The sequence below is a fragment of the Schistocerca nitens genome, chromosome 7, assembly GCF_023898315.1.
Source record: "Schistocerca nitens isolate TAMUIC-IGC-003100 chromosome 7, iqSchNite1.1, whole genome shotgun sequence".
NCBI lineage: Eukaryota > Metazoa > Arthropoda > Insecta > Orthoptera > Acrididae > Schistocerca > Schistocerca nitens.
In genome coordinates, this window is record NC_064620.1 from 114,976,297 (window position 1) to 114,993,728 (window position 17,432).

The following is a 17,432-nucleotide window of genomic DNA, read 5'->3' on the forward strand; positions in this document are numbered from 1 at the left end:
ACAAGAAGACTATATCGATCTGCGAAAACACCTTCAGAGGCTTAATGAATGATACAGGTCCCTGCACTTGATCATGAGTTTAAATACATGTAACATGTTGTGTATACTTAAGGGATGAAATCCACTACTTCCGCAACTACACTATTGATGATAAATTTACTTATTTAGTCCAGTTAAAAGATTAGTATTATGAAACTTTACACAAAGCAGATACTTAGGTTCTGTTCATATTCATAAGTAATTAGTAGCAATCAATTCACAGCTTATACAAAATGATGTAAGATACCGCCCCGTCCAAAGGGACATAATATAGTCATCGACCAAAGAGGGTTGTGGCTGTAAGTCGAATTCTTGCTTTTAAAGCAAACTTATTACACCATTTTGCAGGAACCTGGTTGTAGATGCTCTCAGAAATAGCTCACGATCGCTTTACCTTCCGTAATAGGCAAACAGACTGAGATCCACATGACGGATCCTTTGGAAATGTAACTCATCCACGAAAGAAGTGGCGTACAAAACGCTTTCCGACCGATTCACGAATACTGTTCATCACGTTGGAACCCTTACCAGGCGGGAATGATACAACAGTGGCAAACTCCGTCACAGGATTATTTGGTTGACACGAGAGCGTTAAATACATGCTGAACTCATTCCAATGGCAGACGCTGCAGTTGAGGCTTTCTGTATCACAGAGAGGTTAACTACTGGATTTCCGAGAGAGTGCTTTTCCGAAAGAGCTGGACCATATACGTACTTCCACCCACATAAGCCTTAGAAAAGACCACAAAAGGAAAATTCGAGAAATTAGAGCTAATGTAGACGTTTAGCGACCATCATTCTTTCGACGCCCCCTTTGCGAGTGGAACAGGCACGGCGGAATCACTTGTGCTGCCTGAAGTCCGTCCTCCACACACCTAATGCGCCTTGCCGACTGATTGTTGATGTAGATGAAGGACACACACACACACAACGTGTCAAATACTAAATACTGACGCTATAGAATAAGTGTTTACAGCTCATGTTGTTTGCGCAGTGAAGTGGTAAACGACACAGAGATTACACGACACATAAAACTCATTAGCACCGATTACCTGTTCCCATTTATTTCAGATTTATACAGGAATCTTGCGTCTGCCTGGTTGGCTAGAGAGAATTCGGTTCGTGAAGATAATTGCTTTCTAATGAAGGAAGCTGCCATTCTCCTATCCCCACCAGTGGATCATATACTGAGACACTGTTCAGTGGATCATATACTGAGACACTGTCCAGTCAACGAAAAACGAAGGAAAATTTGGGGAAATATTCTTCTAATCGCAATTTTTTTATTTTATTGAAATAGGATCCAGTGCCATGAACATCAAACTAAAGTTGCTGACGGGAAAGGTAGGAAATTGTGTGTTGGAAGTTGTCTTTAAAAATTAATTTTCTGTATATTTGTTGAACAACCCAAAAACTGCGAGTTCTACCGAAATTGTATCACTTCACCAAATCAAGCTACATTAAATTTCCTGGATAGTATGTTATTTTTTCTCTGCGGCTAATAGTTTCCACATGGCAGGGGATGACAAAATTGAAAATTATTAAAAAATATAATTTTAATGGTAGATAATTAACACTTACTGATACATGAAGTATATTACGATTAGTTATGAAAATGTGGACAAATTCAAATTGCATTAAAGGTGTATTCAGAAATCAACTGTGTTTTCGGGTTGTAACGAGGTGGAGTACGTGGTGGTGTTGGAAGTGCGAAGGAAAGTAGGTCACCAGTCATGTACGGTCATATATACATCATATATGTACCTCCTTCATAGGACTGCAAAACGAATGGCAGACGATTCCCTATCCTCTCTCTATACTCCACTGCTTCACAAGAAGCGACTAAATTGAGTATCTCAAAGTTTTATCGACCTTTCCATACATAGCATTCGCACTTAACCGGGGGGTGGGGGGGGGTGTATATATCCCATAAACTGCGTTAACACCAGATGTAATTAAAACACGAGTTACTAATAATACACAAGAAACGCATATGGACAGAATCTGCGCCAATCTCTGCACCCCGTTTTGTGCTGCTAGAGGGGTTGGTTGGTTGGTTGGGGGAAGGAGACCAGACAGCGTGGTCATCGGTCTCATCGGATTAGGGAAGGATGGGGAAGGAAGTCGGCCGTGCCCTTTCAGAGGAACCATCCCGGCATTTGCCTGGAGTGATTTAGGGAAATCACGGAAAACCTAAATCAGGATGGCCGGACGCGGGATTGAACCGTCGTCCTCCCGAATGCGAGTCCAGTGTCTAACCACTGCGCCACCCCGCTCGGTGCTAGAGGGGAATCTGGTTCATCCAGTACAGTAGTTTTAGCTTTCTTCTGGGAAAGGCAACTTGCCCCACCATGACCGCTGTTACCTTCTCAGTTTACAGATTTTTACCTACGCGGCAACTCTTCCTATTCTGTTATGTAGGTAGACAAAATAACTACACTGAACCCGTATTTATATGGCGGTGTTATTTTCAGATAATTTTATGAGAACTTACTTGCAGTTTTTAAGTGTGCTGTTACATAGGATACGACACTGAAGAGCCTGTCCTAAGTGTAACTTTCTGTCAATATGTGTTCGACAATGTCAGATTCACTGTAACCTCTTTTAATGGCTAGAATACTTTACAGAGAATCAAGCATAATTGGATCACCAAAACATTTGTCCTCCCATCATGTGAAGAGGCCCAAGGGCTGAAATTTATTGTCTGCAACAGACCTAGGTGTTACGGAACTTCAGATATTTCAACGTCAGTCAGCAAACGCTTTACAACAGCTTACTGTTCATCATTTGAATTTGATCAGTCCCATTTCATTTGATGTACTCCCATTCACCTTGCAAGAAATGCTGCGATTTTGTGATGAAGAGCTCAACTCAGCGCAGCCTGCAGTTCGTACGACTAAACATCTAACTAAAGCTAGATACGTCTGATTTGACATGGGAGGCTACAGCGTTCAGCTGTAGTACTTTACAGTGGATATCAACAGCAAAGGATGTTAGTCTGGGTAAGAGAACAGCGGCAGAGTAATACGTATTCTTAGAAAAAGGCAGCCTATCCACTGTCATGTTTGTATTTTTCGATGACTACAACACGTCGCTTTGCCTCACTTTACAGTTAACTTAAATCATTTTGTAATGAACTGTGAATTGATGGTGATGACTGCTTATGAATATACCGAGGGGTCTAAGGCGCTGCAGTCTTGGACTGTGCAGCTGGTCCCGTCCGAGGTTCGAGTCCTCCCTCGGGCATGGGTGTGTGTGTTTGTCCTTAGGATAATTTAGGTTAAGTAGTGTGTAATCTTAGGGACTGATGACCTTAGCAGTTAAGTCCCATAAGATTTCACACACATTTGAAGATTTTTTATGAATATAAACAGATTTGTAATATCTGCATCTTGTGAAGTTTAGATGACACTGAACATTTGGTTCAACGAAATGTAATTGCATCAGATGTTTCCTACGAAATATTAGAGATTTGTGGGTAGACGCAGTGTGGTTCGTTGAGGTATGAAGATTCTTCTTACAGATATTGAAAGAAATTTAGGATGGGACACGAATCGTTCGGAAGTCGAAAGAGAGCAAGAAAGAGATGCGACGTTTTGGAGGGAGGAGTGTAGTCGCCAGTGAAAACACTTCCAATATGATGGCGATTTTACTAAGGAGGAATTCTTCAGGAGGATAAGCTCCGGTTCAAAACGGGTTAGAAATGCGTATTCTGTAGTACATACTAGGTTCCCAAGCAAATTAACCTCTCTAGCGAAGACAATGTGCACCCAAGTCTTAAAGATTAGAATGCGAAAAATAATGTGGTGGTACGAAAGTGATAGATGTGAGAGTTTGCGAAGACATCCTAGATTAGTTCCGTATGCGAAATATGGAGAAAACGGCTGCACCTAAAAGGAAACATAATGAATGTTTAATGCACATTTTTGAAAATACGGTCAGAAAGACTACAGAGTTTGCTGAAGTTTGATCACAAGATATAACCCTTACAACGTATCACGAACTTATTATTACCAATATTCAGAATCGCAAAATACGCATACAGAGGAGATGCAATACAACGTTACTTACTTCTGCTGCAACGCAAAATTCAGTAAGTTGTTTGTTTAGCACAATAGCCCCTACCACTTATTGGAAAGCTGAAGTTTACTCATCCCACCCATTATACTGTTTCGATCGGGATGTCTGTGCAAATTACCTGTTCAATGGGACAACTGCTAGAGACCGACTAATACCTTTTAAAACTGACATGCTTTCCATCTGCACCACTTTAATGTAAGAGAAATGTAAGGTTGACAAATCATGTCATCACAGCCCATATTAAAAATATTCAGACCAAACCTTCCAATTAATGTCTTGTACAATATCCTCAAAAAGTGAAAAATTAAAAAAAAAGAAAGAAGATTACCATAATATTCGACGAAACGTCTAAATGGAAACGCGTTTTTATGTATAATTTATAGCAAACCAGAGACTTGTGTAAGCGAATAGGTATTGAACGTTATTTTTGAGCAGAAAAGATTTAGTTCAAAGAAGGGCAGGGCGTTTAGTTTTACCGCGAAATAAGTGAGAGAGTTGCACGAACGTGGCTCGGGAGTTGAGGTGGCAATTAATAAAACAATGGCGTTTTTCTTTGCGGCACGATTGCCTCATGAAATATCACCCACCGACTTTAACCCGCGAACATGAAAATATTTTCTTGGCGTGAATCTATACAGAGAGAAATTATTATGATAAAGAAATAACAGGGATCTGAGTTCGCCCGGAAAAATTTAGACGCTCGTTTCTCAAGCGCAATGTTCGAGAGTAGAACGGTTGAGAAACAGCATGAAGGTGACTCGCTGAACTTTCTGTCAGATTCTTAAAGATTAATTGCTGAATAAGTATGTAGATGTAGATGTGGTTGCAGCTGAGTGTTTTATACCCTCTCCAGCAATGATCTGTGAAACAAACTGTTCCACAATTTCATCTTATGTGAGCAGATTCTTGTAGCCATGAATGAGTTTTTAATCTTCATGTTCATAACTGTTTTATGTTTTATTTCTTTTTCCAGGGCTAATCTCTGAAGGAAAGAAAATATCGAATATGGACAGTCATACGTTCATGGGCTATATACCAGAAAACTATGGCAGCAACTCTACCGAGTTCCAGATCAGTACTGTGGAAACTTGTTAGTTGACCAATGAATAGGAAATCATTAGGTGTTCAAGCTTCTTCTGATGAAAATTATACATTATACTTTAAGAGTCATTCTCCTAGCGGAATAACAGAGACTAATCTTCAAAGAGTGTATCTTGAAAGTGAAAAAGGCCTTCAGCAACCAGCTAGTACGGTTTCCAGCTCATGGTATACGAAAAGATACCGTTTGGAATACCGCCGCTAAGCTCCAGAAGTTATCGTTAACTATCATTTCATCCTCATCCCCGACGCGCAATTCGCCCATTCTGGCGTCGAAATAAATAAGTCTGGCACTTGGCTGCCAATATTCCCAGAATTGGGCCTCCCAGCCAATGATGGCATACGCGCATTCCATGTTTTCAGTACTGTAACCGCGTAGAAACGTAGTATTCAAGAAATCCAGCAATAGTAAGCCGCATACTATCATGCATTTCATTGCTACCTACAATGAAAATATTACCATCCCGTTTCGTCCAGGATTCTCTAAAGATTTTGGAAAGAATGAGAATACGTAAAGGAAGATACGACATATCAAAATTAACAATATTTTCTTACCTTTCCTGTTGCACCATTTAGGTTATCTGTATCTTTTGGTGTCGTATTACATAATATGCGCTAATATCCCATTTCTCCAGAGTTTGGTAAATGTTTGGCTTGCTCTCCTGCAGGAGGTACTGCAGTTTCAGAGACCCCCAGCAATTACAACTTTCCTTGAAAAGTTACTATTATTGCGACTGTCAGCCTTTTCTACACTTTTGATTGCTGGGAGCAGTTTTTCATCGCATTGCAACACTAATTCTTGGGAGTTGTTTGCGTTACACCATCTTTTAAGGAATCATGAACCTCATGAACGGTAATTCATAGTTTCATTTCACACCTTTTTTTTAGTGGAAGCTTCCATTGGAGTGATCTTCTGTGTTCTTCCTTCGTTGTGTTTTAGATTTTTATTTACATCAACCGTGGAAGCTAGTCGACTCTTTTGTTGCAGAAACATTAAAAAATAGTTTCCTCTTCCCCTTTCATCTGATCCAAGTCATTAGGATGTCAACGAGATGGTTCATCATTTGCACAAAAAAGTGTATTTTTCCCTTTTCTTTGCCTGAAGTTCTAGTTAAATGTTACAATAAAACTTACCTTTTATCACAGTGTTTGAATCATTTACAAACGTCGTGGTCATTTCTTCTGGAGGAAATTCTTGCTTTTTACCAAAGAATCAGTAACATTTTGAATTACCGACACTGCATTTTCCTTTGGTGTGTGCATTGTGACTCTTATAGTGTAAAAGAAAACGCTTTAAACCAGCCGTTTCATGGATTGTTTCACTTAGTGCTTTGTCTGGAAGCGTACACAAGATGAGACATGAGAAACCGGAATAAGCTTATGCCATTTTGTAGACACTAGAAACACCAAGTCAAAGAGGTCACTTCGCAGCAGCAAAACAAAAAAATTGATAGATTAATCAAAAAATCATTCACGAAAGGTAATTTGATCGTTGGCTTCAAAATAAGTAAAGCAAACGTTAACGTTACAAAAATACAAATATTCTGAGACAAATTTAATAAATAAAAATATTATATATTTACTAATAATATTATAAGCTCATTCAGTACTGTTGTTGTTGTGGTCTTCAGTCCTGAGACTGGTTTGATGCAGCTCTCCATGCTACTCTATCCTGTGTAAGCTTCTTCATCTCCAAGGACCTACTGCAACATACATCCTTCTGAATCTGCTTAGTGTATTCATCTCTTGGTCTCCCCCTACGATTTTTACCATCCACGCTGCCCTCCAATACTAAATTGGTGATCCCTTGATGCCTCAGAACATGTCCTACCAACCGATCCCTTCTTCTGGTCAAGTTGTGCCACAAACTCCTCTTCTCCTCAATCCTATTCAGTACCTCCTCATTAGTTATGTGATCTACCCATCTAATCTTCAGCATTCTTCTGTAGCACCACATTTCGAAAGCTTCTATTCTCTTCTTGTCCAAACTATTTACCGTCCATGTTTCACTTCCATACATAGCTACACTCCATACAAATACTTTCAGAAACGACTTCCTGACCCTTAAATCAATACTCGATGTTAACAAATTTCTCTTCTTCAGAAACGATTTCCTTCACATTGCCAGTCTACATTTTATATCCTCTCTACTTCGACCATCATCAGTTATTTTACTCCCTAAATAGCAAAACTCCTTTACTACTTTAAGTGTCTCATTTCCTAATCTAATCCCCTCAGCATCACCCGATTTAATTTGACTACATTCCATTATCCTCGTTTTGCTTTTGTTGATGTTAATCTTATATCCTCCTTTCAAGTCACTGTCCATTCCGTTCAACTGCTCTTCCAAGTCCTTTGCTGTCTCTGACAGAATTACAATGTCATCGGCGAACCTCAAAGCTTTTACTTCTTCTCCATGAATTTTAATACCTACTCCGAATTTTTCTTTTGTTTCCTTTACTGATTGCTCAATATACAGATTGAATAACATCGGGGAGAGGCTATAACCCTGTCTCATTCCTTTCCCAACCACTGCTTCCCTTTCATGCCCCTCGACTCTTATAACTGCCATCTGGTTTCTGTACAAATTGTAAATAGCCTTTCGCTCCCTGTATTTTACCCCTGCCACCTTCAGAATTTGAAAGAGAGTATTCCAGTTAACGTTGTCAAAAGCTTTCTCTAAGTCTACAAATGCTAGAAACGTAGGTTTGCGTTTTCTTAATCTTTCTTCTAAGATAAGTCGTAAGGTTAGTATTGCCTCACGTGTACCAACATTTCTACGGAATCCAAACTGATCTTCCCCGAGGTCCGCTTCTACTAGTTTTTCCATTCGTCTGTAAAGAATTCGCGTTAGTATTTTGCAGCTGTGACTTATTAAACTGATAGTTCGGTAATTTTCACATCTGTCAACACCTGCTTTCTGTGGGATTGGAATTATTATATTCTTCTTGAAGTCTGTGGGTATTTCGCCTGTCTCATACACCTTGCTCACCAGATGGTAGAGTTTTGTCATGACTGGCACTCCCAAGGCCATCAGTAGTTCTAATGGAATGTTGTCTACTCCCGGGGCCTTGTTTCGACTCAGGTCTTTCAGTGCTCTGTCAAACTCTTCACGCAGTATCTTATCTCCCATTTCATCTTCATCTACATCCTCTTCCATTTCCATAATATTGTCCTCAAGTACATCGCCCTTGTATAAACCCTCTATATACTCCTTCCACCTTTCTGCCTTCCCTTCTTTGCTTAGAACTGGGTTGCCATCTGAGCTCTTGATATTCATACAAGTGGTTTTCTTCTCTCCAAAGGTCTCTTTAATTTTCCTGTAGGCAGTATCTATCTTACCCCTAGTGAGACAAACCTCTACATCCTTACATTTGTCCTCTAGCCATCCCTGCTTAGCCATTTTGCACCTTTTGTCGATCTCATTTTTGAGACGTTTGTATTCCCTTTGGCCTGCTTCATTTACTGCATTTTTATATTTTCTCCTTTCATCAATTAAATTCAATATTTCTTCTGTTACCCAACGATTTCTATTAGCCCTCGTCTTTTTACCTACTTGATCCTCTGCTGCCTTCACTACTTCATCCCTCAGAGCTACCCATTCCTCTTCTACTGTATTTCTTTCCCCCATTCCTGTCAATTGTTCCATTATGCTCTCCCTGAAACTGTGTACAACCTCTGGTTCTTTCAGTTTATCCAGGTCCCACCTCCTTAAATTCCCACCTTTTTGCAGTTTCTTCAGTTTCAATCTGCAGTTCATAACCAATAGATTGTGGTCAGAATCCACATCTGCCCCTGGAAATGTCTTACCATTTAAAACCTGGTTCCTAAATCTCCGTCTTACCGTTGTATAATCTATCTGATACCTATTAGTATCTCCAGGATTGTTCCAGGTATACAACCTTCTTTTATGATTCTTGAACCAAGTGTTAGCTATGATTAAGTTATGCTCTGTGCAAAATTCTACAAGGCGGCTTCCTCTTTCATTTCTTCCCCCCAATCCATATTCACCTATTATGTTTCCTTCTCTTCCTTTTCCTACTGACGAATTCCAGTCACCCATGACTATTAAATTTTGGTCTCCCTTCACTACCTGAATAATTTCTTTTATCTCGTCATACATTTCATCAATTTCTTCATCATCTGCAGAGCTAGTTGGCATATAAACTTGTACTACTGTAGTAGGCATGGGCTTTGTGTCTATCTTGGCCACAATAATGCGTTCACTATGCTGTTTGTAGTAGCTAACCCACACTCCTATTTTTTAATTCATTATTAAACCTACTCCTGCATTACCCCTATTTGATTTTGTATTTATAACCCTGTAATCACCTGACCAAAAGTCTTGTTCCTCCTGCCACCGAACTTCACTAATTCCCACTATATCTAACTTTAACCTATCCATTTCCCTTTTTAAATTTTCTAACCTACCTGCTCGATTAAGGGATCCGACATTCCACGCTCCGATCCGTAGAATGCCAGTTTTCTTTCTCCTGATAACGACGTCCTCTTGAGTAGTCCACGCCCGGAGATCCGAATGGGGGACTATTTTACCTCCGTAATATTTTACCCAAGAGGACGCCATCATCATTTAATCATACAGTAAAGCTGCATGTCCTCGGGAAAAATTACGGCTGTAGTTTCCCCTTGCTTTCAGCCGTTCGCAGTACCAGCACAGCAAGGCCGTTTTGGTTAATGTTACAAGGCCAGATCAGTCAATCATCCAGACTGTTGCCCCTGCAACTACTGAAAAGGCTGCTGCCCCTCTTCAGGAACCACATGTTTGTCTGTCCTCTCAACGGCAAGGTCCATGTTTCATGGGGGAAGCATTCAGTAATATTTTTGAAAAATCGCATAGCGTAGTTCGCATTGGAAACACTGATGTTTTCTCACTCAATAGCAAATCACATGCTACTGGAAATAGAGATCACATGCTACTTATAGCAATGAAAACTGACCTTAATATTCACTTCTAGTGTGAGCATATCATCTCAAAAGAAATAACTAAAAGTATTATCCGTAAAATGACGTCCTTGGACGTTGAGAGACATTTACAGTATTCTTTTAATTAAGCTAAAATTGGCACAGATAGTTATTTGTTTGTTCTTGGAACAAAGTAACGTGGTTAGGAACTGTAATTCTGGGAAGGTAAAAAAAGGCCAGCATCTATTTGGTAGAGACGTGGCAAGCCGTCTACGAGGTAACTCAACAGCCCTGTTCGCAGTAGAAAACATTCTGTATTTGGGTCTAAACCTACATCGTGACTCTGCAAGCCATTTTTTCAGTTTGTGGTGGAGAAAAACTACGGTATCACTATAATATGCCACAGCTGCTCTTTCTGGCAAAGAGCTGGGTTGAGGTTAGAAAAAAGTTGTTGGTGGAAGCATGCTGTTTGTAAATACACCGGACAAACAATGTGTCACCCAAGGAGATACTAGGCTGCCGTGTAATCCGCCTAACCTCTCATAGTAATCTAAATTCGGCAAGAAGGCATCAACAATTTTCTGGAGGTACGCCATATACAGTGGGTGCCACTGTGCCTAATTGCTGGGATATTGTTTTTACCAGTCATCCAATGTTCCCAACAGTTGCCACTTTCTCTTTGGAGATTAACATAGGTTGATTTAGTGTCCCCGTCAAGCTGTGATACTGTGCCTGAGTCCGCCTCCGTAGCGTAGCGGTTCGATTCCTGGCAGGGGACTGGGTGTTGTTTGTCTTTCATCATCATTGTCTCGCAAGTCACCTAAAAAGGACTTGCAATACGATGGCCGAACTCCCCCGAATGGGGCCCCCGGCCAACAATGCCATAAGATCATTTAATTTTATTTTTATTGTGCCTGAATTTCCGTTAAACAATGCATATATATATATATATATATATATATATATATATATATATATATATATATATATATATATACTCCTGGAAATTGAAATAAGAACACCGTGAATTCATTGTCCCAGGAAGGGGAAACTTTATTGACACATTCCTGGGGTCAGATACATCACATGATCACACTGACAGAACCACAGGCACATAGACACAGGCAACAGAGCATGCACAATGTCGGCACTAGTACAGTGTATATCCACCTTTCGCAGCAATGCAGGCTGCTATTCTCCCATGGAGACGATCGTAGAGATGCTGGATGTAGTCCTGTGGAACGGCTTGCCATGCCATTTCCACCTGGCGCCTCAGTTGGACCAGCGTTCGTGCTGGACGTGCAGACCGCGTGAGACGACGCTTCATCCAGTCCCAAACATGCTCAATGGGGGACAGATCCGGAGATCTTGCTGCCAGGGTAGTTGACTTACACCTTCTAGAGCACGTTGGGTGGCACGGGATACATGCGGACGTGCATTGTCCTGTTGGAACAGCAAGTTCCCTTGCCGGTCTAGGAATGGTAGAACGATGGGTTCGATGACGGTTTGGATGTACCGTGCACTATTCAGTGTCCCCTCGACGATCACCAGTGGTGTACGGCCAGTGTAGGAGATCGCTCCCCACACCATGATGCCGGGTGTTGGCCCTGTGTGCCTCGGTCGTATGCAGTCCTGATTGTGGCGCTCACCTGCACGGCGCCAAACACGCATACGACCATCATTGGCACCAAGGCAGAAGCGACTCTCATCGCTGAAGACGACACGTCTCCATTCGTCCCTCCATTCACGCCTGTCGCGACACCACTGGAGGCGGGCTGCACGATGTTGGGGCGTGAGCGGAAGACGGCCTAACGGTGTGCGGGACCGTAGCCCAGCTTCATGGAGACGGTTGCGAATGGTCCTCGCCGATACCCCAGGAGCAACAGTGTCCCTAATTTGCTGGGAAGTGGCGGTGCGGTCCCCTACGGCACTGCGTAGGATCCTACGGTCTTGGCGTGCATCCGTGCGTCGCTGCGGTCCGGTCCCAGGTCGACGGGCACGTGCACCTTCCGCCGACCACTGGCGACAACATCGATGTACTGTGGAGACCTCACGCCCCACGTGTTGAGCAATTCGGCGGTACGTCCACCCGGCCTCCCGCATGCCCACTATACGCCCTCGCTCAAAGTCCTTCAACTGCACATACGGTTCACGTCCACGCTGTCGCGGCATGCTACCAGTGTTAAAGACTGCGATGGAGCTCCGTATGCCACGGCAAAGTGGCTGACACTGACGGCGGCGGTGCACAAATGCTGCGCAGCTAGCGCCATTCGACGGCCAACACCGCGGTTCCTGGTGTGTCCACTGTGCCGTGCGTGTGATCATTGCTTGTACAGCCCTCTCGCAGTGTCCGGAGCAAGTATGGTGGGTCTGACACACCGGTGTCAATGTGTTCTTTTTTCCATTTCCAGGAGTATATATATATATATATATATATATATATATATATATATATATATATATATATATATGTGTGTGTGTGTGTGTGTGTGTGTGTGTGTGTGTGTGTGTGTGTGTGTGTGTGTGTGTGTGTGTGCAGCTCCTCTGAACACGGCTGTTAACTGTCCCTGACTGTGTCCACAGAAAACTCTTCATTAAAATGTAGAAGAAAGCTCAACACTTTGTCAACTAAAATGTTGAAGTAAACGTCCTGTTTCACATTCACGGTAACCTGACGTAGTGGTCACAAGTCAGGCCCCGAAAAAGAGCCCCAAAACCTCCAGCCTGAACCACAGATTTCAACGTTAAACGCCTCGATAAGCTATTTCTATACTTGACGCTTCGATTCGTTTAAAAAAAGACGAAATCGCTTCACGTCGGACCACACTACAATCCTCCGGTGACCTTCATTCCAATTATTGTGTTGTTTGGCCTATCGGAGATGTGCAGCTCCATATGCCGCTGTGTGCTGTGATATCTTGCAATGCGAATTTCCATTGCACCGCAGTGTTCGTTTGTAAACTGATTGAGATCCACCTGCATTCACTGGCGCGTGTAATTCTCTACTAGAATCCTTGTCACTTACAATATTTTTACGACACCTGTTCTAATGACGGATTTTACATGCCTGTTTGTGGTACACCATACCTCGTAAACACGTTTGACAATTGCTTTTAGTACATCAGCATATCAGGCAACTTTATTTACAGTGTGGTCGTCGGCAAGTCCAAACACGATGTTTCCTTTCTGCCACAGTGTGAGATCTCCGCGTCCATTCATCTAAGAGTGCTGATTCCATAGAACCGAGTGGCACATAGAGATTACTCATCTGTCCTCTGTTACGTCAGCGGCAAAGAGCGATATGGCCACCCCGTATCCTTTCTCTACCACCCACAGCGCTCCAATGCGAGGAGACTGATCCTTAAGGAGATGGCTAACGTTTTTCCCGGTCGTCTTATGATCACAGGTTTAGATCCAAAAACGTTACTAGCCTTTCAAAGCGGTAAACGCCTTGAGCAGTGTAAAATTCACTTATAATAACGATATGCACAGGCGTTATTATTAATGAAATATCCACCCACGCAGCCGAGTTCGTTAAAAACGCCTGTTCAGTGGCACTCTACGTGGAGCTAACCGATTTGAATCCCAGTGGAGGGAGAAACTGTCAGCGACATTACTTTTATGGAGGAAGAGGAGAGTTGTTGGTGTAAACTTACTGTTCATCAGACTTAGCCCCAAAGTCCTGAACTTAATTCCAAGCCTCTCTGCAGGGTCCCATGAGATGAGCACTTTAAACCCTGCGGCCGCAGTGTGCCAGCGGGAGGAATTGGTTGTTGTTTCGCCGCCGTGTACCACCCTCTCATCACGATATATAAACATGAATTTTACTTATTTATTTGCTACTTTGTTTTCTATTCTTAGCTACATACAACAAAGAACCAATTGTTGCACATGAACTGGCATGAATATGCACGTAATATTTTAACATAATTAACAGGTGTTATTCCAACCAACCATTATGGGGTTTAAGGGGGAAAATCTGCTTAAAATATCTAAATAAAAATAATAACCGAAAAAAGAACATAAATAAATCATAATTTTCAAAACTAAAACTACCAACAGTCCTTTGGCCAACATTATACTGGTCTACTGTACTATGCTGCATTCCTACACTATTAAACAACACTACACTACACAGCATTATACTACACTACGCCACACTCCACTACATTACTGTACCTGGTACGGCAACCAGACTAGATTTTCACATTTATGTGGATAGCTGGCCTCTGACGTGCTGAGACACACCTTCCATCCATGGGGTAGAGATATGGAGACGGTTGTCAGGGTGTCAGAAAATGGTTCTTTCTCGTCCTCCTCGAGGCTCGTCTCCTCGTTGCTTCCGGAAGATTATTGAAGGTGGGTGTTTTGCCGTGATGCATCTCATTTTCATGATGTGTGGCCTCGGTTTGGTTGTCTCTCGCCGTGTGGGTTTGCCGTTCATGAGCTGTTATTTCTGCTGTCAGGATGTTCAGCTTGTCTCACAGCTCTTCATTCCTCATTGCGTTGTATATTGTTCTGATTTTATCCTGGTCTGCAATATATTGTCTGATGGCACACTCCCAGGCGATGTAGTCCATGGTGCCGATTGCTCCACATTCACAAGTATATGTGATGCGTTATCGTATTTTCAGTAAGTAGCTAGGATATGAACGATATACCGACAGGTAGTGTACAGCTCCCTTGGTAGAAAGGAAGTATGACATTCTGCATCTTTCTTTTCTTTTATGTTAGGAAGGGACTGGTAATTTCTTCTTCCTATTTCTGCGTTGTGCAAGATTCCTTGCGATTCTCTATCAAAGCAAGCCTTTATTTCCTTATTTGATGCCTCACGGGGTAGCCGCGTGGTCTAAGGGCGTCTTGCCACAGTTCGCGCGGCTTCCCCCGTAGGAGGTTTGAGTCCTCCCTCGGGCATGGGTGTGTGTGTTGTCCTTAGCGTAAGTTAGTTTAACTTAGATTAAGTAGTGTGGAAGCCTAGGGACCGATGACCTCAGCAGTTTGACCCCCACCACCACCTTATTTGATGCGGCTCTTCTGCCCAGTATCACCTTTATGTTAACATGTTCGCCATCTCTGAGCCAGTCTTATGGGTGGGTCCAGAGGTAACAAGAATACCACCACCAGCAGCGTCTCAATGGGTGTTTTTCTGTACGTGCCTGTCAGACGTAGAATTACTCGTCTGTGTGTTCGTCCTAGAGCCTGTGCAGTCCTTCCTTGCTCTATGAGCGCACAAGCTCGACTTGTAGCTCACAATAGTGGTTGATTTACGATCTTCGTCTTGTTTTTGTTCATATCTCTCATGTCTTCTTTAATTACAGCTCCTGTTTCAACAAATGCTGTTGTTGTGACAATATCTATCGACATGTTTCCTGTGTTGTGACACCCAGCTGTCTTCCGCATGCACATCGGCTGCTACATCGATTAACGTTGCTAGATTGCTCAATGGCTTATCGTTAGAAGAGCTTGATACTTCAATAACGTATCCTTAGGTGCTCCTGGACCACCGTCTTCTTCTAAATCGGTCATAATCCCTTCATTAATCACAACATTTTCTTTAACCGACTCGACCATGCTACTGCCAATGTGTTTGTCATTTACCTACACCACTACCTTGTTGCTTATTTCTTTGCTATTCGCCTATTGCTCCGCATCATTATGCATATCAATGACTAAATTTTGAACCTTATTTTTGTGGTTCTGTTTCATTCCTGCGTTATGTCTTCCATTCTTTATCATTCGGAATAGTACGTTTTTCCTCTCAGTATTAGTTCCAGGGTGGGACCGAGCTCAATAGCTGAATTTAGTCTATGTTTCCCTGGTTCCAGTTCCTCTCTCTCTGCTGTTTTCCCACTGTAGTCTTCACACTTCTTCCACTCCTCTCGGTGTGAGGTATTGACTCTCGTATAAAATTTCCGCTCCATACCTCGCTCCGTCCCCTGCCCATGCATGCGAAACTCTGCTCCTAAGCTGCTGTAACCATTGTGACCTGTTCCGCGACCTTGGACATCTCTCATCGCATAGTCACCGGCCATCATTCCACGTTTCATGCGGCCGAAAGTTGCAATGTCACTGAGGCGCTGGCTGTTCGCCTCAGTTTTCGTGATTTTGGCAATTCGGAACCAAATGACATACTTGATGGTTGTAATCAAACAGTGTTCTCGAATGCTTTAGAATGGGTTGTAGACATCGCAGGACACTGAAATATCGTAGGTATGTTCATTAATTGGTACGCTCGGGGAGTGTGCTGAAACAAATAATAGTTCCACTTTGTGCCACTAGGTGAAAATTTGGCGCCGTAAGCAGTCAGAATGTGGTGTAGGTGCAGTAAAAGAGGAGGAACGATGAAACACATGATAACGGTGGTTTCTGGCACGTTTATTAGGATATGATCACAAGTTACAGCATATGTTCCGTACGGTCTCCAGACTCAGGAATATGCTGCGTCGGTAACACGGCATGGTCAACAGTTGCTCCAACGTATACGTTGTAATCAGAGCGATATGTTGTCGTATGCTAGCCTCCAAACCAGGAAGAGTCTGGATACATCCCTGATAGACGCGATCTTACAGATACAACAACCAGCGTGGACCTAGGTCGAGCGATCAGGAAGACCACACATTTTCAAACTGCTTAGAGATAACACGGTTGCTACCGAGAGTTTCTAGAAGCAAATCTTTCAATTGGCACATGACACGTGGTGTCGCCCTATCTTGCATGAAAATGGTGGTGTGGACACAGGTGATTTCTTGCACATCCGAAATCACGTGTTGCGCAAGGAGATACAATGTGTAGATGTCATTGTACACCTAAAATACCTCTAAGGTATCATTTCTTCGAAGAAAAACGGACCGAAACTGAAGGGCCTTTTGAATCCACACCACGCAGCCACATATGCTGAGTGCAATGAATGTTCGTGCTCAACATGTGGCGGAGTAGAACCTCAGATGCAGCAGTCCCGTCCATCCACGGCACCATACAGAGTGAAATGTGCCTTGCCTGTCCAAATAATATTCCCTGGGCACATGTCGTCCATTTCCATGCGTGCCAATAAACGAAGGGCAAAGTAAGAACTTTATAGCCAACCTTGTTGCTTCATTTGGTGCACATTCTGAATCCTGTTGGATACCGGTGTATAATGCGCTACAAAATCTTTTGATCTTGTGACCAAGAGAGAGACAGTTTCCGTGACACACCTCGAGCACTGGCTGCAGAGTCTGAGGCAAGTGCTGCACGGTTGGCTATAGCTACTGCATCTTCAACAGTGCTTCCACGAGAATCAGCCATATCCCTCT